Here is a 25,486-nt window from a genome sequence, read left to right as displayed (position 1 = left end):
GCGAAAAGCGAGCTTGTGAGAGAGAGTGATTTACTAGGTACTTTTTTCGGGAATCGTTTTTTAAACTGTGAACCCGGTGCGCGACTTTCAAAGCAAGGAACTCAGGTGAGTTTTAGTCAGTAAAAATCTGATACCCTTCCGCTCAATCCAAAGCGGGAGGAGAAATTTGTTGAAATTTTTAGATTACACGGATAGCCTATTGATTGAGGTCACCACGACTGTGACACATCCACTTCGCGACGTGTTCGATGGTTCGATCCCCGCGTAAGAGAGCGTTTGTTTGATCCACGAATGCTTGTTCAAAGTCTGGGTGTCTGTGCACGGGATTTGTTTTTGTGAAATCCGCGATACAAGTATTAAATATCTTAATGCGGGAGTTATGAAAAATGATTACGTCCCATCTAAAATAAAATGGATAGTGTGCTGTCTCATTCCCACGATATAGCTGTTCTGCTTTAGCAGTTCTGAGCACAAGCACAGATACAAATAATAAGGAGATAAATCAAGAGTGTAATCATTACTGGGATCAGACGCTGGCGGCATTCTCACGAAATAGATACACAGTGATTTGCCGAGATACTCCGTAAATGTAGGGTGAGCTTGTTGGCGTGTCGCGGGGCTAGCGGTTGTGTTCGAAGTTCGATTCTATTCTAACTTTTTGACGACGATTGTGACGTTGACGATTGGTCAAGTTTTGGACTTGAAAAAACGACTTCCGCAGTAAGGAATTTGACAAAGTGGTTTCTCTTTATTAAGACAGCATTCCATTTCAATTTCCAATTCATTTTATCAAAGACATCTAATCAATAAACTTTCATGATGGAAATCTTAAGCTAACTAAAGTTATATTTATTTCTAAATGTATATTCATTATAGATAAATTGTACCCAGACGCGCAATTTATCTAAAATGTGTGTAGGCTAGTGTAGTGTACGCAGAAAAAATAATCTTACTCATCACACAAACATTTGTCCTAAGTGGGAATCGAACTCACGACCTCCGGCATAACAGTCAGGTCCACTAACCACTAGACCAGCAGGCCAGTCATTTAATAGCTTACAGTAAGCGCAGATCAATTACGAAAGTTAATTTATTGTTTCCTTTAATTAGCACTGAGTCAATAGGTTCCTGCTTTCGCAAAAAAAGTGTGTCGATGGATATGTGACTCTTGTTGTGGATAATACTAGCCTGTACTAGACTGGGCAATGGGCATGCCCATTGCTGGGCAAAAATTACCTCAAAGAAAGAACACATTTATTTAAGTTAATTATAAACTGCAATTTGTGTCGGCGCTTATTTTAAATAGTATAGCAGGAAAAATTAAGCTGACACATCGACCTTTACAAACAAATTGATGAGAGTAATGAAAGTACTGTAATCGTGGTGAAAAGACATATTTGCTTTGATATCTAAAAGAAATTATACTTTGATGTTAATATTCTACCATTCTAATTAGTTCTCTCGTCATCTCGGTCTACTGTCTTAGTAACCAAGATACATTTCTACAGTTATGCGAATGAAAAGTACAGAGAAACGTATATTTTTTGTATAAAAACTTGTCACATGATAGTTTATGTCTATGATAGCTGACTGTTTGTGTGAAAGATGAAAATTTATAAGAAATAAAGAAATGCAATTTTTGCATTCGTTATATCCCAAATAATGATGAAAAGTGTTTAAGTTAAATAGCTGTTGTGTCGTCAAAAAAAAAGTCAAGGCCAAAAAGCTGTAAGCCAAAAAACAAATGCACTATCAAAGCATAGCTAAGCCATTATAAAACAAAGGAAATTAGTATATTTCCATACAAAAACTTCACAAACACAGACAATTTGAATAATTCATTTACGTAACCAATTCGTTACACTTACATGCGGTGAACAATTACGCTTCCCATTTGATCGTGATCACGCAAACTTCGCACAGACATAAAGGCAGGTTTAGACGATTATAATAATATTCCACAACATTCACACAACGCCACCAAGCAACATTTGTATTATGAGGACTAGACAACTGGAAAACACTAAGGTATTAAATCCTTGTATCGCGGAGGGTTTCACTAACATTCAAGTTACAAATGTTTGTCTTATGCGGGGATCGAATCCGAGTTAGTGATCTAGTATGTGATTAGAGGGATAGAAAAGCGCGGCTACGGAAATTCTCACAACTCGCCTCGCAAAATAAGTCTCGCATCGTGTGAACACGCCTTAAGCCGTTCAGTAAAATGCTCGAAGCTTCACAAAAATCTGTGTCAGGTTATAAAATGTAAGAAAGTTGTGCAACATTCAATGTTCGTGTTTATACTTTTCGGTTGTACTGACATTGACCTTGTGTTGTGAACTTTGTTTTACCGGTCAAAAATATTCGAACGGAAATATAGAGATGATTTTTGTAGACGTTTCGCTGGGACATATTATTTTTTTATTCAAATTCTTGTGGCGTATTTTTTTTTTCTTTTTTTGGGACTTTGTACTATCGTTTGATTGTAAGTGTCTTATTGAGAGACCCTTGGATTTTTCGGATAAGAGTTATTTAGTTACAAAACATGACACTTTTGTGGAGGAACCTTAGATATACTACGAAAAAAGGCAAGGGGTTGTATCACTATTAAAATTTTTAACACATCCCATTTGTGTCCTATTGCAATATAAAGCCTTTTCATCTTTTCCCGTTCTCCACAAACTTTTATCTTCGACTAATAAAATTCTACAAGCAATCGAAAATTGACACTTACAGTAAACTGCCTGAAAATCAATACAATTTACAGATTCACTCGACAAATCAAACGCAAATGTGTACTAGTGAAGTGAATATTCTCATCTCAATGAATATTAATAACTATGCTGATAAGGTCAGATGGCCGTTATGAAGCCTTGCACCACCCCATAAAGTAAAACTGTAATTGTGGGAAAGAGACAGCGCTACTTCCCGTAGAGCGTTGTCTCCCTTCCACATTTAGTCTTTGAGAGTTGTTTTGGGTTCTAGGAAGTGTCAGTGAGATAACGCGCCCATTAGTCCGGCACACGAACGTCGGCTTATACTGTCACTATAAGTACCTTATAGTACACATGACTTTAGTAAACACGGATTAAACTACTCGTAAAAGTGCCATTTTTAAGTTATGATGACTATTTTAGGTTAACAACTGTAACTTTCTATTTTTTAATACGGCTTTTTGAAGCGTTTTTTCCTGTGTTTCATCATTGTTGGGACAAAGTTCGCAATACAAAACCTTTTGATTCTTGAAGCCATATAATTCAATTTTGATAGCTGTCATGGACTCCATTCCAATAAGAATTTCAACTTGTTAGAAAAATATGTTAGAAAAAGCAAATACGGTGGAAAAATAAGACTGAAGAGTTATGAAAATCTACTCTACTATCCAAAATATTCCACAATTTACATTTAAGATAAACAAAGGAGTATTTTTGTTTTAAATTCGAATTCCCACGACCTTCAATTGTTTTTGTTTTATGTTTTCAAACAAAAATACACTGTCTTTTAAGAAATATCTTTGTAATGGAAATAGCAGCGATTAAAAGATGTTTAATGATTTAATTTGGCAAAAATGACAAGACACTTTTTCTTATATGAAAGACTAGATATAGCCCGCGGGCCCGCTATATATGATCCCACGGGAACATAAAATCAAAATAAAAACTGTTCTATGTGTAATCCAGGGTATAAACTATCCATTTACCAGGTATCATCTAAATCCGTTCAGTAGTTTTGCGTGAATGAGGAACAAACATCAACATACACAAACACAGTTGCTTTTGTTGCTATAAAAGTTAGGTCCTAACTTTTAATCGTAACTAGACCGATGAATTTGTTTTAGGACATTTTAACAGCGAGATCGCAAACTGATTGCTGTCGCTACGTTATCGCGAATTACATAATAACACTTCTGTTATTCATTGAAAGTGAAGGGAAATAGATAAAACTGTAGTAAAATAGTTATTTTACTCTGGCACTTAAAAGACAACCTAATTTTCTCATACAGCTGTGCTCGTAGCAACAACACTTATAAAACTTTGTGTATGGTTATGGCTGCTTGAAAGTTCCAAAGAGGTATTAATAACACTATTGATGATGCCTGATAATCAGCTACTTACCTTCTAAACAATGGCTGATTTTATAGATTCGAGAAAAAAAATAGTAATAAATGGCAAGTTAAATAAAATATCATCTGAAACCTTAAAGATTTTGGAAACCAGACCAGAAAGAAATGGATAAATTGGGAGTTAGAATTGAATGAAAGATGTGCCTTACACTTAAAGTGGGTTTAAGTAAGCATGAGGTCTCAGGTTCGATTCTCACATCCGACAAAAGGAAAAAAAAATGATTTTATTGGTTTAAAGGTACAGGAGTTAATGGCCTCTTTGCAGACTTCTAAGTCTTTATTGGAAGACGAGCTTACAATGATAGTCCATGGATTTAAAGAAGAAAATAAAACGTTCGTACAATTCATTTTCCTCACACCATAAACACTTTACAGAGATCACGATCCCAAGTGAACTGAGGTTCAGTTGTCATGAAACTTGAGAAAAGAATTCTGAGTGCTGTGGCTTAGAAATTTAAAGAATGTATTCGTATTTACGAGGTTGCAGGGCTTGGAGTTCGACAGCAATGTTCTTACGTATTTTTTTTTTACAACAATTCCTGATTGATTTAACAATTTAACCTATATGTCGCAAGGAGTTTCATAAACATTCAAGTCACATGCACGAAGCATCACTCAAATGCTCGTCGAAAGCAGGGTTACAATCCGGCGACACATCGCGCACCGTGCGTTTGACGTGGTGACCTTAACCACTTGGGTATCCGTGCAGTCATACATTTTAAGGCACCGCTTGACCAAATATAGTTAGGACCCTAAACACTTACAACCAAGTATTGAAGAAAGACACCTAGATACCTAAATGCACCTCACCTCACATTAAGCCATCCCCATGATTTCAAAACATTTCAATCTGAATTTATAAATCGAGATGCAGGCACAAACGAAGCAAATACAATTATATCTGTAGGTATATAAAGTTGTATATTGTGTAACAAACTTTGCGTAAGAAATAATGTGATAACCTACCCTATATATCGTCACTGCTAATTAAATTACAGTACCTATTGTACAGCTGAAGGGATAAATTTAAACAACCATACACAAGAATACAAACCCTATTCCTGTTACACTAAAGTCCAAATTCGGTTCGTTCTACTTCATACCATATTTAGCTAAGTTTATACACTTCATATTTAAACATTCAATTTGTTAGTACACGAGACCTAGATACTGGTCTATATTTTAAACGTTTTATGCACTCTTGCGCAATTTAAGTACTGAATAAAGTTGTGTTGCACCAAGTTTGTGACTTGAAAGTGAAATAAAACATTTATGTCTTGTCGTTATATTGTACTGTTATTTCTTATTTTATTGCCCTCTCATATTGCACTTCAAAATGGAAATATTTCGTCTTGGTTAAAATACTCGTATTAAGTCATGGAGCAAGTCCTAACATTTTCTGGAATTTCCTCAAAGATACGTACTTCCTTAACACATTAACTGCACAGCAATAAAATGTTGCTTGACGGTCACCGGTGACCCCCATGGCATTAAACTGTTTAACTATCTGAAGATACTACTGAGAATTGTCGAACGAAAATTTCGTGAAGAATCGTGGATTTCAAATTGAACCTGGTCTTGCCAACCTGCATATAAACCAATGAATTAATGGTTAATGAAAATAAAAACGCATTAATACTTCACCTAAGGACTGATACGGGTAAAAATGAGGAACAAAATTTATAAAAGAATGAGCTCGGAAATTTAAGCCAAACTCAGAAAATTTGAGACAACCAAGTCAAAAACTTGACATGTCCGATTTGTCTACAACGTCCACAAGCTAAACCAAATAAAATTCAAATCTCAAGTGACATTCCTGCTCCTCATTTACATATTTCGAGACTGAGTGACGGAACTGAGGCTTGGGACCACCTCTTAAAGTAAGTGAGAGGGACGCAGCTCTATAATGTAGAGCACTATCTCGCTCACACATTTGCAGTAATATTACTTTGAAACGTAGCTATAGGCCATCAGTCACTCACATTGAGAGCTCATGAATACTGTACCGGTAATGTTCAAACTCCAAAACTGAGTATGAACTGTTGTCGGAGTTCTTGTGCGGAAGCAAGATGACGCTATGTAACGTGGCGTATGCTGTCTCGCCCACACACTGGTAGTCTTGTTCTAAGAACTAATAAGTGATATAGGTGTTAACGATATAACCTATCTTCTTCTCGGAAGGTTGTTCCGGATTTTAACATTGTTATTAGATAAGAAACTTGTATAGATAACGAAAATCATTTTTTTATTGATTTACACTCTGTAAGTCTTTCAATATCTGCCTCTGATTATTTTTGGAGTCATTAATAATGTTTGGGTCTTTCAGATTCAGTTTTATTTATAACTTCAGTGCTAGAGATAGTTAATATAATTCAATAGAAAAATAAATATTATAGGTTATAAAAAAGATTTGCGTTTGCCCGCGTATTTGTAGCGCATAGTATTGTTTTACATTTCAAAAAAGAAATACCTTGTGTATTGTTACAAGCTATTATCTATTCCTGAACCATCAGAATCCGCTCAGTAGATTTTGCGTGAAACAGAAACAAACATTCGTACTTCTAAACTTTACTGCCAAACTTTCGTAAAAATAACATCACTAGAATATAATAACAAATCCTTGAATCGAATACGCAAAGACGAAATTAACTTTCGTTTTACTCTTAATTGAGATATTATGTAAAGTTATATAATTATCGAATAAGTATTGATTAGAAATCCTCATTCAAAAATTGGTATTGGATTGTGACGTCATCGACAACCGGTCTTTAGAGGTACATTCTTACAGCTGATGAAAGAGGCTGTCAGGATATTAAGAAACATTCCTTTCCTTCGAAATTAAAAAAAGTATGAAGCAAGTTCTATATAGGTTTTATGCATTTCTTTCTTTTTTTATTGTGTTTTAGTAGAATAACTGGCCAGCTCTTTATTTTTTAACTAACGTAAGCCAAAGTATTTGTCACCTAAACACGTGACGAAGATTACAGACTTTATGTTGCTAAGGGACGTTATTCAAATAAAAAGGTATGTACACATTCAGTGGCTGCCACGGAATACTAATCTAGGCAATTTGAATTAACAAGATTCGTGAGTTTGAGAAAATGTAAAACGTATGGTCAAAATCTAATATGAAATAGAGTCTGTTGTAGAAATCCAAAATGTTAAAATCGATAAGTTAAGTTAGCAAATATATTGTTTGTAATATCGAATGATTTAGAACGTCCCTTAAATTTAAGTCGCCATTAAATTCTCATGCTATCTCTGTTACTACTAGTCTTAAAGCAACAATAGATGGAATTTAATGAACGTGTATTTTTGTATATTTAATGAACTTGTTGTGAAGTCAGTTTTAGTATTTGTGGTATACATTCTGTATCTTTTAAGGTAATATCGTAAGAAATAGAATCCTATGTGACATCGTGTTTTTCAAAATGGAGGCTTCATAATAATATTTTACATTCAAAATGTTATATAGTTTAAAGAATTAGGGTATCTACATCGTGGTTTGTGCTCCACATTATTTGTCACTGCGAAATAGAAGTCCTGTGAAACATGCACTAAAGAGATCTATGTGGTTTTAAACTAGCTTCAAATGGTCTTTCGACTTTACAGTTTTAAAGTGGTTAGCTTAAAACAAAGTTGTTTAGAAAGTAAACACCTTAGTTACCAACTGTGTCACCAAGTCATGCAAATGTAACTTACCTATACACAGGTCCCCTTTTTCCGAACAGATTTTACGTAGAAAATGTTTTCCCACATTTTCAATTGGAGTCAAATCCTTCCATATCCAACATGACAGATCACTGAACACTCACACTCATAGTTTCACTTAACACAAACTTAATTAAACTCAACTTGAACCAACTTAGGGAACTTAACACGTCTGAACCCAAATGACAATGTTCATGGCACGATAACTTTCGACCAACACTTGTTCACTGTAACTTGTTTTTGAAGACAGTATGACTTTTAACGCAGTATTTTTGATAGTTTTAATAAATATGTCAAAATAATTTGACGTGTGAAGTTATAAGGGGTCCCTATAAAGCGTTTGATGACCTCTAAAGTTGCTTTACAACTGAGTGTTGAATGCAAAGCGCACGGTTTCTCCTGCGCGCGCGCAGTTCGGTATGCGGGCTTGTATGTGTGCGTGCGTGTCGGTACGCGACGACACGCTCACATAGAAACGCAGGCTGCACGGTTTTTGTCGATGTCCACGGGGCAAGTAACCTTAGTAGAATAGCGTTGTAACTCGAGAATTGGTTGAGGTATTTTTATGGATTTTCTAAATATGGGTAATATTGGTGACAAGTTATGTGACGTTATGCAACTACAGCGTAATTCTAAGGTGAGAATGAACTTTTAACGATGTTATTCTTTCTCTTGCAAATAATTACTGCCTCTTGTGTTCCAAATAAAGCCAATCGTAGTGGTAATATACTTGATTTTTACTTCATCTAAAATTCAATACCAGCCATCTTTTTATATGTTTATATCTACAAAATTTAAAACTATTCTCAAATACCAAAATGTAAAATTTTCTAACAGAACTATTCATAAAAAACGTACGTCAACGACGATTAAATTTCCAAGTTACAACACTGCGGCACTACGGCAAAGTTTTTCTGAAAGCTGCTGGTCGATGTCCCGCTAGTGAGACTCGAGCTTCGATTTCCTTCCCTCTCGCACTACCTACAAACCATACATTAGAGAGAGACAGACATACTTCCTATGACGCGCTATAAATTTGCAAAACTTGAAGCGGTCTTACTACGGTAATATTGATGGTAAGAATTACGGTCGTTTAGGTATAACCCGGCCAATTTAAAAAGGCGGTTTTGTAGAGTTATTTCTTTTATGAGGCGGACATTTTTAGTGGTCGGGTTAGCGATATTTCTCTCGACTAGTTTATATGGATACGAGGTTGATTGGTTTGGATATAAGTCTATTGAACAGTTTCGATCAGTTGAAGACGATTTTTTTTTTAAGATAATCTAATTATGAATGGTATGTAGATATCGGAGTAAATATTCAGTTGTGTGGGTTGTATTTTGTCACGGTTTCGTTACTGAATACTTGTATGTTACAAATTAATAGAAGCTATTACAGTCATGTTATTTATGACATGATATTATAAAGTGTCGCATATTAATCATGAAAAAAAAACTAGTTATCAGTCCAGATGTCATCTTACCGGGTTTCTCTATATAAGCACTAAGTGTTAAAATTGCTTTTAAACAATTGACTGCTAATATGTTGACTTAATATAATGTCATAAATTTAATAGAATATTATAAAAAAAATAAGTTAGCGAATTAAAACTACATTTATAAGAATACTCTCTACTCTACTCTACTCTAATACTAATCCTTCCAGATAAACAAGCAAAGAAACATACAAACAAGAAAACTCACGAACATTAAGCCTAAAGCGCCCTGGATAAGGCCGTCAACTAACATTATAATAAGTAAGAGCCAGCGAACTATAATTTGTTAACCCAACGATTTAAACAAAAACACTAGCTTACGAAACATAATAAATATAACTGTGTATTACAACAACGAGGTACCTATTAGTGTTTATAATAATATAATGGGATAATAAGATGAATGATGTATTTAAATCTATATACTAATATATAAAGCTGAAGAGTTTGTTTGTTTGAACGCGCTAATCTCAGGAACTACAGGTCCAAATTGAAAAATTATTTTTGTGTTGAATAGACCATTCATCGAGGAAGGCTTTAGGCTATAAACCATTACGCTGCGACTAATAGGAGCGAAGATACGATGGAAAATATGAAAAAAACAGGGCAGGTATAAATAAATCATAACTTATAATCTTCTACCCACGGGGACGAAGTCGCGGGCAACAGCTAGTGTAAAGATAAAAATCAGAGATAAAGATAGAGACGATTTTAGTAAAGCGGGTTAAGCTGTGATGAAGATTTCAAAGGATTGCAATGAAAAACAAAAGTTGACAAAAGAATTATTTTTTCTTTATTTAATACGAATTTAAGAAAGGTGGAGGTTGTAAGAGCTTCACTTTTGTTTAGAAACTTGCACATACATAGTGAATTGGATAGAGCGAGAAAGCTTGAATGCAAGGAGAGATTAACGCCTTGTTATACTGTGTAAAATTTGTGTAATGTGAGTTAATGTATAGCACGCTATGTCAGATTCAGCTGAATACATTTTTCCCTTGCCTGTTGTGCCCCACTGGTCATACCACCCCTAAACCCTCCCATACTTCAGCTGAAATAAGTAAAAAGCAGATCTCAATGTACATAGCTTACAGCAATTAGCAGAAGACTGATTCCTTACTTATGTCTTCCCTATTCCTAATTTTTAATTTGCATAATAACAACAGCCTATATATATACCGCAGATCATTGACCTCTCATAATTATTGATGATAATTTTGAACTTTTTATCCCGTGCAGGTCGTATCGGGTTAGCTAGCATCACTTGCCAGGGGCGCTAGACAAGGATATTAATACGTAATGGTCTTAAAAAATGGCAATTTTATATTTACCATCGATATTAGCTTGAACTAAGGGTAATGTTGTAGCTCTTTATTAGAATGTAAGTTGGGTTTTGTCAAAATATAAGTAGCATTAAGAACCACCCAAAGTAGTAATAAAAACGAAGTCCCTTTAAACAATTAAAATCAGATCCAGCCCTCTCTTACTATTTGCTTTAATAAAGTTATTTGGGTTTTAAGCATTTGTTACCCTCATATTAAAATTCACCAGGCAGTTATAGAAACGACAGAGCAGTGTACTTTCGTCGTCTTAAATCATGGAAATTTCTTTTAACTGGGATAACAAGGCTTATTGAACGCGAAAAATATTTAATTCACCACGTACCGCTACATGACTCCTGTATCAAAAACTCTTAAACCTCAAAGTTGCTCTCCAAAATACCTTGCCTCAATCATTGGTCGCCAAGTTTCAACTTGGAGGACTTAATTAATGAGACAGACGCGCAGAAATTGTTTGCAATGTTCAGTTAACTGTATTCCCAGAAAAGAGTAAGTAGAGACCCACAAAATATTCTCAGAAGGCTAATTAGACAGAAAAATTAAAAATAAACGTTTGTTTTTATAAATTTTCTAAATAACGCCAATATAATGATATAAGTAAGTAGGATGCTAGTTGTAGTAGAGTCAAAAAAATATATTATCGAAACAAGTAGGCAAGTTTGTGACGAAAATAGCATCGGAATCGAATTATAAAATATAAAAAAAAAATATTAGGTTTAACATATACGATTATTTTCATCATTCATTTTCAAATTAGAAGGTAAGAACATACATACATACATACAAACAATCGTAGTGAGAACCTCCTTTTTTTGAAGACGCTTAAAAATGGCAACCAATATAACGTGATCACTTTATTGAAAACAGGCATTATTCAGGCATCAATCGATACATACTAGATAATAAATAACAGGCAGGCGAATCATTCTAAATTTGACAATAAACCGTTACTCCTTAATTAGTTCAGATGACGTCACCGTAATCTGATTGGACAATACGGTACACCAATAGGATGACATTGAAGTGCAGTCAGGTGATCGTGTGGAGAAAACGGGATTGAATTCCTTGAGAATGAAGTCTGGACAATGGGCTAACGTTATTTTCCAACGGGGACTTTATTCTGTTCTTTTCGAATATTTGTAGAATGAAAGGTAAATTTAATTTTAGATAAAATAGAGTTATTTTATTGGTTTCAAAACGACCTTTGATTCGACCATCTTTGATTAAACACATAATCTTTTTACAGTTTGAGCTACTTACTACTTAACTGGCTTATCTCAGACAAGGAAAATTATTGTGCTGATTTAACAGGTTATTGTAGATGCCTTTGTTTAGTTTATAATTTATTTTTGTCTGTATTTGTAAGGTCTCTGAGTTTTTTTTAAAAAAAAAGGTACGTAAAAGATGTTAGCCTGTACAAGAAAAAACAGAAAATATTTTTTGAAGTAAACTCTTTCGTAAGTTAATCTACATTTTAAGAAAGCGATTATGGATTTAGGAATGTATTAAAATACACACTTAAGTCTTCATGCAAATTTTTTCGACAGCTAAATAACGTAGCTATTTTTCGTTTTCCAAAAACTTTTCACATAATTTTACACAGGTAAAAAAGACAAAAGATTCTTGTCCGGTCTTTTATACTTTATTTGAAATCGTTTAGGTCCCGGCTGGCTTTAAGTGGCAAAATCTAAACCAGAATGGAGATGACCAAAATGTTTATGAGGTCAAAAATAAAAATGAATTCCATTAGGTCTCGAAGAAGTAAAAACTTTATATTGTTTTAAACTGACTTCGTCCGGGTAGTTAAAGAAAACGCTGTTTTTTTTTATTTATTTGAAGCCTGCTTGTGTCGCCAGTGCTGTCAGTAAAACTCATATAAAAATTGGTCTAGTATTTGCAGCGGTCGAAAGTTAATGAAACAAACAAAATAAAACTTATTCACTATTTATGTATATTGGACCAGTATATTAAAGTTAATTAAAAAATAAGTAATATATTATAATAAGTAAGTATATTAAAAAATAAAACGGGTTAATGTTGTTAACGCTATCATAAATAAACACAGGATCCTCAACCAAATAATTTTGATTTAAAAAGGGATCATCGCAGGCAGACTTCTAAAATACAATGAAATTAAAATGTTTTATATTTCAGCTTCTTAATTTAGTGATAAAATTACAAAAATAAGTTAAATGTAATGCACATCTTAATTAATATTAATCGATTTATCTGAGATGAGAATCCCGTTAACTGATAAACAAAACTTGTATAATGGATAACAAATTTAAAACAACAGACAAACTTTGATCAAAAAAATACGGACTAAAGGTTTCCAAAAAAACAAACAAGCAATCAACAAAAAATCAAAGAAAAATTTGTCACAAAATAATTTTATAACCAACCTCCTTGATTTCGATGAATAATAATAAAATGCTGTGTGACATTCCTTACACGGTGTCGTCTCTTTCGCACGTGCTCCCAGTCCAAGGTAAGAGCGAGATGGGTATATCAAGCGAAGGACTCCCTTATCGTTCATTCCTGGAATAACTTTCCCATAGATTGTGACGGTAAGGACTTGGTTATACATTTGGAATGCAAAAAGTGTTGCGCGGTATACAGCCTTGTCATAAGATATAATTTGAATGTTGCATGTTGTAGTGATTTGTTGGGCGTCGACACTTGTATAGAATATGTATGAAATGTACTAATTTCTATTTATGAAAGTGACCGTGAAAGTTAGTTCTGAATTAAAGTTAAAGGTTTTAAGGTATTTTAGTGTTTGCTTCGCGATAACAGCATTCTACAGCAATTACTCGTAAAGTTGTGTTACTTTATCGTAAGTCAAAGCATTAGAGATGAGCATGAGACTTAGATATCTACGACGACCCCGCGCAACTTAGCCTAAAGTTACTTGATAGGGATAAGTATTTTTTTTCGATGATGTTTTTTTTATGTTTATTATTATTACTACTTAATATCTTCTACTTTTCAAAGTTGTTTAATTTTACTCCTTTTTATATAGCAATATTGTACCTGTGAATACTGTGAAGACTTTTTTTTTGTAATTGTTGTGCACGTCTATAATTGATGTAAACACTAGTTTTAAGATTCGTGTAATGCTTATTTTTATGTTGTTGATGTGCCTAAATAAATAAATAAATAAAGCATAAATAGTTTAAAAAAAAATAAGTGGTTTTTGGATTTCAATAAAGGTTCTATTACAGTCATTCTCACTACTATTTATTCTCTATTGCTTTTTCCATGAAATTGGTTAGTGTTACAGATTGCTCCTTAATCGGGGTAGAAATCACAAAACAAACATTTAGGAAAAAAACATGTAATTGAATCCAGAACTAACTTTTACGGACAGTTTCATAAATTTATATAAGTACTTTTTATACAAAGGTCTTTTGACTTCAAAATCTTAAATAACAATTATAATAAGTTTCCCTTCAAGAAGTTAGTGCACAATTCATTGTGCTAAACTGTGTAAAGAGATGAATTTAAGTTAATAGTGTTGAGGTTAGGCCAGTAGGTTAAACAGCATCCATTAAAACTGGACTTTAATTAAAATGGTAGAGAAGTGTAAAAGTCTAACAGTCTGAGTCAGTGTGAGTTTCTCGCTTTTATAAACCAAGGCTATCGCAAAAGTTGTAATTATTACGTACATGGGCAATGTTAAGTCATAACGATGCAGATTGAGATTTTAAAAATCAATATATCGAAGTAAGTCTTTTTAACTTTACCCGCTCTATGAAATCAGCTGTTTTTATTTTGAAGTAAAACGGAGCGACAGTCTAACAAACAATAAAAGTGAGTGTATAAAAACGTGGAAAAATAAGGCAGTGGTCTCTTAGATTCCCATTTAGCACCACAGCAGAAGAGTTGAAAGGGACAGATCAAAGAACAATCAAAAGATCCAATTTGGAAACCACCCACTCGAAAAGAAGAGCACCTTTTTCTTTTTATCCAGTACAGCTGTTGCCCGCGACTTCGTCCGCGTGGTTAGAAGATTTAAGTTAGGAATTTTGATGGTTGGAATTATTAGGATGAATAATTTTCCCTGTTTTTTTAAACATTTTCCATTGTATCTTCGATCCTATTAGTCGCAGCATGGTGGTATATAGCCTAAAACCTTCCTCGATGAATGGTCTATTTAACACAAATTAAAAACACAAAATATTTTTTCAATTTGAACCAGTAGTTCCTGAAATTAGCGCGTTCAAACAAACAAACTCTTCAGTTTTATACATATATTAGTATAGATTATGATTAAGACTACATGTAGGATGTGACATCAAGCGGGCTTTTCGGTCGGCATATTTCTCACAGACATTTATGGCCCTTCTAAATATTTTATATCGGTGTATGTTTTGTTCATATTGTTTAATGGCCACTAAATGTAATGTAAGTGGTAAATAACACGGGATATTGTCGTGAGTAGTCGTAAAAATGTTTTAGGGCTTTTGCCGTTTTTACTGTGTATGTTAATTGAAATTAAAAAAGATAAAAATTAACGTAATCTTTATTGTTTATGCTACTATCTTTATGGACTGTTGTTTCGTGTAATAATTTTGAACCTCGTAAATTATTATTTTTTTCGTATGTTTGTTATCCATGCTTTCCTAAGCCCATGATTCCATTGTGGTACTTTTGAAAAGTGTCTCTGAAAACGCAAAAAAAATTGATTAAAAACTTTTTGTATTTATTAAAAAGTGCAATGAAAGCTGCAACACCGATAAATAAATTCTAAATTAACTGGACGGGATGTGTTAAAAAAAAAAATTTTTTTTCAGCAAAATCAGTAAAAAGTCCTATAAATGTACAGACAGCAACAAAAGTTAATAATCATTGTCAAAGTCTGTAAGACTTTCCTGCAATTCGTATTAAAAACAACCAAAAACTATTATTATTATATAACAATAAGGCTATTTATACAAGCTACAAGCTACCTTATAAAAATAAAGTCATTAAAACTTTTTTATAAAGTCCGGATTCTTCATCAACCTTTCTTGCTATCTGTACTTAAATACAAAGTAACAATGCAAGAACAATACAGTATTTTTTTATGGAATCAAACCCGCATCCAGCCGTCAGCATTCCCACTGGCCCATTCACGTGCATCAGTATTTATGTACATACTTCCACATTACGATCCGAAATCGATAAATAAGAAAAACTCACTCGAAATAAATCAACGTTTATCGATAATCTGCAATCGATTCAATCGATATTCGACTCGATAGCGAACGGTATCCGATCGAGGACGAAACAAAATTGACTTCGTATATTTTGGTAAAATGTAACACGTAAATAAATGCAAATGCGTTTCAATTAAAATTAATTTTAGAAGTTGCAAGAATAATTTCTTTAAAGATGGTTTGCTAATCAACTTATTTTAAATCAAAATCAAAATTGGTAATTTATAGATCATAGGTAGAGTTAAGATGTTATATATAAATTAAATTAGAGTGATCGCTTTTCTTTGTCATGTTAGGCGTAAAAATGTCTTCTCATTGTAATTATAATTTGGAATTAACATTAATCATCACGTAAAATTTAATAGCAATTCAACTAAATGAATATAAGAACAATGAGCCCATTAAATTGGCATAAACAAATGTTGAAGTTTATTCATCCGTTCTTTAAGTTGCTGGACATAACACTCCAATATCCATTTTTCGTAATAATCTGCATTTCTTAATTATTGAAGAATGCATTTTTTATGCATCCTTCGGTTAACAGTTATACTACGGTTAAAAACAGCTGCAATTAAACGACTAGAATAAGATAAGATCAAAGTGATATTAAGATAAAATCATTTTTATATCCCTTAACTCCCCTTTTTCAAATAACCAAACTTTAAAGACGTGTGTATATTATACATAAACATATAGCTATTAAATAGTACACTAAAACACAAAATGACCACACTTTTATGTTAATATCACCCTTATTGCGAAGGAATAAGGTTCAGGGTTGTTTTGCGTTAGCACGTATATGCGTCAGGGTGTATGTAATGTTATCTGCGCATGCGCACCGCGTTCATTAGCCGGCGCATGACGTCATGCCCCTCGTTCCCAATCGTTAACCTAATTAAAACATTCTCTCGCGTCGATTATCTTTCGATACATGTATTATATTTTTTTATTTAAAATTTTAATATTGTATATATTTTGAAGAAGCTTCATTAATTTTTATTATGTTCCAGTAATTATTTAATGAACACTTTTTTAAAGGATGTGTGACCGTGTAAATTTATAAACAAACATTTTTTTTTAATGACAAAGGTAATAAAATAAACTATTTCATGACCGTATTTAGAACATATAATTGGAGCAATAAAATTTAATAATTAAATTCAAGTGTATCAAACCAGAAACAATCGCGTATATTTGCATTTACACAGAATAGCTTTTTGAGAAAACAACATTTTTATCTTTTACATATATTTTTAGAGATATTTAGAAACATATAAAGCGTGGTAGACATAAAATGTTACTTAACGATATTAAAATAAATAAGTATGCGCGTTGATGTCTTTTATATGGAGCGTCACATCGACAAATTCTCGGAAAACAAAAGGTAGTTTTTCTTCCAAACCTTTACATAATTCAAGTTTACGACTAATGAATATTAAAAAGTGAGCCTAATAAAACTTGAATTAACACTCAATATGGCCAATTAAATTTATTTTCTAGTTTAAAATGTTAAACAAAGTATTTGTATAATGTTTCGTCCCACGTTCGTAGTTAATTGAGAGAATTGTGTTGAACTAACTTCGCCACGCGATATTACCCGCCGTTTATCTTACAAAGAAACTATTATTTTTGTTTTTATAGTTGGAATTACGGTGTGAAAATATTAATTAATTCAAAATCAATTAAAGTGAATTTGCAGGACCTATTGTAATTACATTTTCGTTGTGATGTGGGTAGTCTATATTTGAATTATGTTTCGTAATGATAAATCATGCAGGCAAAAAAAAAAAAAATTTTAAAGATATACCTATATATATAAATGACACATTGACAAACGTAAAGGAAACCTCGTGAAGAAACCGAGATTCTAGATATTTAGTCTGAAATGGGCAACCTACAACGAACTAGCGTGTAGATCTATACTCAACCTTCTCAACCTTCCCTATACCAGAAGATTCCTGTGCCCGGCAGTGAATATTTAATAGGCTTTTTTTGATGGTAAATTATCAAATGAACCGCTTTTGACCGAAGTTACTGGCAGAACTATGAAGGCCAAATTTTATCAGAGCGATATGATACTGAAGACATTACAAACATACAAATTTAAACTTCTAATATAAGTGTTAATAAGCCGTGGGCGTTAAAGGGAAATATCATTTGTTCGACTATATCTAATCTGTAGTTAACTGCGTACTAATACCAACAAGCAATAAACAACGTTTCGTAACAAAGTGTTTGACATTTAATTAAGTATACAAAAAAGTTGACGATGACGACACTGGGAATGAGCCATGCATTTTGAGGTGAGCTATGAGTAAGTATGAGATGTGTTTATATGCAGCCTTAGTGACACTTGTTGAGTTTTACTTATAAAGTAAGTGACTATTTAGGTATGAGAATATGACTACGCGCAACTAAGATTTAATATAAAGAGCTGAAGTCAGAAATGATAAAGCAGAAATAAATTATAATTTATTGCGACATGAGACAGGCACAGTACTAATAATTACTCATAAAAATACCATTTAAAAACACCACGAATTCCGTAAATGACGATCACAAATTAACGAATTAATCTTGGACTCTAAACATACCTTTTACGTAAAAAGTTTCATATGAACTAAATTCCATATTCCATCCCTTTCCCGAAGACCATTTTCGATGTGCCCTGTATAAGTGACAATTAGCGGTTCCTAAGCTAACACGAGACAGGACAAAGGGCTGTTAATATCAAATGTCAACAGCCTTACGTTACACGTCAGTATTCCAGTAATAAGGCTCTACTCTTGATATGGTCTGATTGACTGCTCCATAATTTATGATGAGAATTCGGAAACTGTGTCAAAATGATTTAGGATTGGTTGTCAATTGTCAGATTGTATTTGTTACAGAAATAATTTTAAAATGTTCACATTTTTTCTATCATTTATCAGATGAACTTATAACTCTACGAAGTTTTAAAAATCTTTTGATAACTATATGACGATTGAAAAATTGACAACTTATATTTTTTTGACCTCGGCACTAAGGAATTCAATCCTTGCGTCGTTGTGTGGCGTAAGATTTCACAAATACTCATACACACGCACAAAGACACCCAGCCTTAAGACAATCAGTCGTGAATCACAAAAATGATTGTCTAAAGCGGGGATTGACCCTCGACAAGTTTCGCACTCTGGGTTTGGTGTGGTGACCTCAACCACTTGGCTATCTGTGCAGTCAGATGTAATATACTCCACAGACTTAGGTTGGTAGGTCTTTATATTCAAACCATATCAATTTCAAAATTTATGATACGAAGAAAGAGTGCAGTTACGTTTTGTTCTATGCAGATACACTACTACAAGTAACAGTACAACGTTCCTTCATTAAATAAGCCATAAAAGTTATCTTTATTCTCTTCAGAAAACGAATATCATTTTTTTTATGTTAAAGCCATCCAAACCTCGCTAAATACTCCATCTATTTACATTCTACATCAACCAGTACCATTTACAATAACAAGTTAATTTTATTGTAGAGCCATTTTTCACGTCTTTAATTTCTTGTTTTTATCCTTACCCCTTAATATATCAATTACTTTGATAGATAATAATGTTGGACTTACGAAAGAGAATAAAAGGTACATTGAAAAAAACATGTCACATGTTTTGACCCCACACCCCGTCACACATAAATTCGACCTAATAACCAGTACACAAAACATTACTTTTTATTGCCGTCACATACATTGCTGGGATATATGGCGTTGTATTTTCTCAGCTGGGTACAAAAGTATTAATGGTTGACTTTCCCTATGGAGAAAAATGTTAGTGTCGTAATTTAAGCTTTTTGTTTTATGCAATTGCCTAGTTGCATAACTGGCCGACGTGGTAGAACAATGCAAGTTTTAGAGACACACGGTGAAGTGAATTAGTTATCTCAGATTAGAAGGAAAAGATGAAATAAAGCTTTTGGATGCAGATAAAAAGAGACCTAATTAGTTCAGTATGTAAGGTTAAATTTATATAACCGTAGTAAAATGCTTCACAACATTTCCAATAATATGTGTTATTATGGCAAAAATCGGTGCATGAATAAACGAGTCCAAATCAAGCAACTTGACGTACAAAAATATTAATTACATAAAACTTTCAAGCAATTTCTGTCACTTCGACTCGCGATCCCGCCGCGTCTGCTCATGATTAAGGACTCCGGTTGGGTCCGAAACTAGTCGGGCTACCCCGATAAATACGCGTGAGTAAACCGTTACATCATTTAATAATTTCTGTCACCTTTAACACTAACGTAGATTTATCATTTGTTTTAATGCCGAAACATGTTAATCTCCAACAACAAGCTCTTCATCTTAATCCTCCGTATATCCAACACAGCCGCTTATGGCGCCATGCAATGACCTACTGAGAGAGTTATTTATACCCGCTCTGCCTACCACCACTTCATATTGCAATAACATTATAGCTGAGTAAAAGAGACGTTGCTCTACATCGTGTAGAGTGCTGTCTCGCTTCCGCACCTGTTTGTATGTTTCTCTAGGCTTTTGTGGTAGGTTCACCAGATATTTCGCATTGTTATGTTAACCAAGAGTTCTCACAATGGACACTACAACTTTATTTAGCCTAACCTATTCAATTTGCCTGATATGGTGCAGAGGTCTTCTTTAAACGACGCTCTCTTTAATAGGATTAACTTTAGCCTTTTACATGTACCTGTTACCAGTAGTGTTGACTACTTGGTTACTTGCGTTTTATGACTTTTTATTGGTAATTTTCTTACATTTAGCTTCGTTTTCTTTGTTTGAAAGCGTTCTACCAATTTTAAAATTTTCAAAGTTATTTGTCTTGTGTCAAAAAAATACGAATTTTATTTTCGTCCAAGATGGCGAGTCTCAAACAAAAATGTACGTAAGAAATTTTTAATTACTTTCAAACTTTTCAAATTAATTTATGCGCCTACGTAGGTATACCGTGTTCTAAGTACTTGATCAAAAGAAGCCGACATAATGTTTTCTTTGAAAAGTTATCTTAGCGAGATACTTCAGTAAGTACCCCTACACAATTTCAGCCAGAAACAGACATCTTAATTTATACGTTCTAAGTAAGTTAACAAATATTTTGCGGGTATTTCGAAGGGACGTAATTAACGAGTATGACTAATTAGCTCATCAGCTTTCTTTTTCTCTCATGTTAATATTTTCTGAACACACACTCGACTCTCGGTACCAATTTATAAGATTTGCGTTTGAGGTGTCCCTAGAGAGTAATTATGTTACTTCATGGTAGAGATATTATTACATGTATGTTTTATCCTGAAAACTTGATTACAGAAACATAATTTACGGAATAGTTAAAAAAACGATTTCATCAAGATGACATCTCAATAGTAACTGTCACGAAAACCGCAAACTTAGGCGCAGTTAAGAGGTAAAAAGTATCGAACGACACAGCACTAAATACCACCTATATAGTATGTCATCATTCAGTCACAACCATGAATATGTTTATTCGACAGATCATACTAAAGAAACATACATACCTTCCCTACAAACACAACTCTTTGCTCATTTAGTAAAAAAGCGAACAACACAAAAATACCATCAAAAGTGTAATAATACACATCATTTCACAGTCTTTAGAATAATACCAACATTAAAATACACATCATATTCCCATGAGTAGACGTCAAGAAAACTCACTCAGCGCCGACAATTCCACTTAACTCATTAAAACAACTATCGTTGAAATTCATATAATTATAAGCAAACGAATATTTCAGGGGGCCTATTACCGACACCGAAAGTAATACCAACGAAACTGTGGGAGAGAGACGCGACTCTACATTCTGTGGCGCACCATCTCGTTCGGGCAGTTGTAATTGTTTTACCGTGAGATGTGATGGTAGGTGGTCAGTGGTCACAAAGACATACTTTAGCGATCTTCGTAATTGACCGTACATGCGCTATTAGTTACAATTAATGGTAAATGAGGCTCTGAGTGGCGCTGTGTGCGGGAAGCCGATTGTACACTTTCTATGTAATTGAGGAACTATGTCGAGTGAGGATTTCTAGGGTTTGAGATTCATTGCGTGTTGTATTTTTTCCTTTTTCTGCTTTTAAGAACGAAACCTGTATTAAGGAGTTTAATCCTTTTATCGCGGGGGTTTCACAAACATTTAATTCACATGCACAAATACATTATGGGAAATAATATTCGTGTAGAGTAAAAGGTTAGTGACAGCTTAAATTAAATCGTGTGGACCGACTAAAGATAAAAAAGAACAACTACATGATTTTTTGCAAAGTAATACCATTAGCCAGTGTTAAGATCGTAACAACTTACATAACACGGTTTGCTGGTTGACAAATAAATTTCCTAGTGAGTACACAAAAATGTTTTTACCACACAAATGATTTATTTATCAGATTTTGTATGGAACTCTCACTCTCGCGAGCTGAACTCGCATTTCGCCAAATATCCGAAATGTCGTTTAAAAAAAATTAAAATTGTGAGTTAATCCTAAATCTTTGAAATGGACGCAATACCTCATGTCCAAAATTAACTAAGGAATGAAGAACCTTATAATTTACACGTTTTTTGACTTCCTTAGTAACTCAAAAATATCATAAAAATGTTTAAATTTTTCTTGTCTTTTAACTCCTCTCAATAAATCCCACGCTTTTATCTCAAGTTTTATGATTATTTTATTCCTGACTGACCATTTCCTTGATTTTTGTTCAGCATGCTTTACACTTGATAGCAAGTGCTTTATTACAAAGATTACTTGATATCTTAATCAATCCTTTTCCATACAGTCAACCTAATAGGGATGGAAACACAATAACAAATAATCAACTGTATAACAGGGTGATAGAGTTGATTTTTAAAGTTCTTTGTTTGTAGTTGTTGTGTGGTCGTCTGTTCCCACATTTCTACATAAGTGCATGGTAATTTTACACATTTGCAAGGGTTTAAAGACAGATAAGTGTGGATTTACGTTTGTTCAAGTAAGATTTGTGACGTTTCTTGCTGGTCTTCGCTTATTTTCCAGTTTGCTGCAGATTGATTCGTCTTGTAATAATCTTTGTAATATATTTATCATATAGGATGTTATCGAATGTATTTACATTTCTCGTTTTACTAATGATTCAAGTATTTTATTGCTGTTTTAATGTAAATTCTAAGGGATTTTATGTTTCCCTTTTTTGCTAGATCCGATCGTGGAAATTGGATTTAAAAATGCTTTCGGCTTTGCAGTTTTAATGACGACTATTTTATTTGGAAAATATTACTGTTGCAAGGCAGAAATCTGATAATTGTTAACATAGATTTCTTTCCTTTTTTACCTTATAGGTAGGTACAGGTACTTGTAGATAGATGCTATCAATTCTTGATGATAATGATAAAATTCCCCAGTGTAGGAATATTATTAGAAATAAAAAAAGTCTAACAGAGCTACGCTACAGACAAATGTCAAAAACGACTCAGACGTGCGACGTTGAGAGTTCCGTACAATTTCAACAGGCTAAAGAAATTCAATTAAAAACAATGCAATCCCTTTTAACAATGCTAACACTTTTTATTATTTGTAGTTATAGATGCCACAGAAATCCAAATTCTCATAAATTTTTAACCGTCTTGATTCGTAATACATGTTGGTGACCAACGGACAACGGACAGACAAGCAGAAAAAAAGTAAGTAAAACGGTTCCGTTTTTATTCCTTATACAAACACGGATCCCTAATAAGTACCTAATAAAAATCAAATAACTTATCTAACAGTTAGTTTTATTGTTGTAACAAATGTTCGTTCGGTAATCACAAGTGAAACCGAGCGTCACAGCCTAGTATGTTACTGATAACATCGTACGAAGCGGCAAACCGATTCAAATCAACATTTTTCCTGTTCGCCCGTCCAAAAGGATACAATTCTATGTCATTTATGATTAATAACCCATCTAAATACCTTTAGACATTACTACAGTCCATTCAAACCAAAAAAGACTTTATATCGCTAGAAATAAGAGCTATACTAAGCGCATATCTAAAAGGCAAAGTTGTAAATTTCAATTACAGTTCGTTCAAGTGAAAATAGTCTTTATGTGCCGACAAATAGATAGTAATGTAAGTGTATATTTAAGTTAGTGTCGTCCAAAGGGTTGAGATCTTGACATGTCGTGTAGATAGAGATTTGGATAAGATGTTTCTGGATGTACGGCCACTTTGTTACCGACTCTCTTCAGCGGCATCTCCAACATTTTTTTATTAAATGGTATTTAAGCTTTAAACTTTCATGTATTTAGAATGCCGTCGGCTCTATTGTAGGAATAACTTCATTTGTTGTAAAGATAGCCTACCTTTACAACAAATGAAGTTATTTCCTGAATGAAGTTTAAACACCATTTATTCTGGGCGATGTTTCTTTACGTTTAAAGATGGTGGGGATCTTTAAAATGTGAAAGGAGTGACTGACACACAGACATTTGTTTACGACAAATGTTACTTTAATCTTAGTTAATAAATAGAGATCTGCGATCCGTCAATTATGTGTCTAAAAGGCTTTGAAAACTGCCTTACTGTATTGAAAAGGTAAACAACCTAGTGGCAGAACATAAAACTCTTAGGGTTAGCTAGTAATACAATTATATTATTTAAACAACAAAAACAAGCTCAAATAAAAAAATAGGACTAAATCTAAAATTCTTTTTCACGCAACATAGGTATTAAAAGTATCAACAAAATCGGTTCATCCAGTCCAGATCAGAATCACCAAACTTAAAAAAAAAACAGACAAATTGAAAACCTCTTTCTTTTTGTAGTCGGTAAAGAAAACATAAAACAAAATACCAAAATATATCTTAATGCGTTTTTACGAGCAGTCCATCTCAGTCAGTCATCAATAAAACAGCCGGTATTACACCATTAAGTAATAAAATATTGTTGTAACCACAACAATACGTAATAATAATAATGCACTTTAATATATTTCATAATATTATATTTTATTACTCCGTGTGGTATTGGGAGGCTGCCTTATATGCTGGTTGGTGCCTACTTACACTTATTTATTTTTAATATCTAACAGAGTAGCTATTTAACGCTTTTCCGAATCATCTGTAAGCACGTGACCATCAAAAGATTGCTCTAAACTAAGTCCAAATCAAAATTCATTTTTTAACACAAAGTAGCACTTTTGAACGTCCAGTATTCTTTTAAATAGACAAGACTCCGTATCGCCCACCATTCAGACAAACAGACAGACAGCGAAGCCTCAATCGGGTTAAGTTTACATACCCTTGAATATGTATTAAATAGTAAAAAGTTTGTAATAAGTAACTTGTACTTTACAAGTTTGGGGTACCCGCCATTTATCATACGTCAAAAACCATAAGCTTATTAAGATCAACGTATAAATCCGCAGCATCGTCTTCTGCGCAAGCGCCGACTGACAGCGACCACGACGCACCCGCAACGTACTATTAAATGTAAATTAATGACCATCTTCTCAAGCACAATCATTTTTTGATTTGTTGAGTAAATGAAGATGTATGCGTTTGCTTGTTAAAGTCGAAATGAGGTGCAATTTTCTCGTTATAAGTGGACTTTTTACGATTGTTCCTGTT

At 33.5% G+C, this 25,486-nt stretch overlaps 1 protein-coding gene across 1 annotated transcript in view; it reads right to left on the bottom strand.

Moving 5' to 3' along the window:
* Positions 1–8,492, bottom strand: part of LOC113499280 (F-box/LRR-repeat protein 7-like) — a 72,078-nt gene extending 63,586 nt beyond the window's left edge. Inside the window, exon 1 of the mRNA XM_026879698.1 lies at positions 7,826–8,492. The gene's annotated coding sequence lies outside the window, so the exon portion shown is untranslated. The remainder of the gene's footprint in view (positions 1–7,825) is intronic.
* Between the last annotated feature and the right edge of the window lie 16,994 nt (positions 8,493–25,486).

The sequence above is a fragment of the Trichoplusia ni genome, chromosome 12 (assembly GCF_003590095.1).
Source record: "Trichoplusia ni isolate ovarian cell line Hi5 chromosome 12, tn1, whole genome shotgun sequence".
NCBI classification, from domain to species: Eukaryota; Metazoa; Arthropoda; class Insecta; order Lepidoptera; family Noctuidae; genus Trichoplusia; species Trichoplusia ni.
The sequence above is the reverse complement of the archived record's forward strand: the minus strand, read 5'-3'. Positions and strand labels throughout refer to the sequence as shown.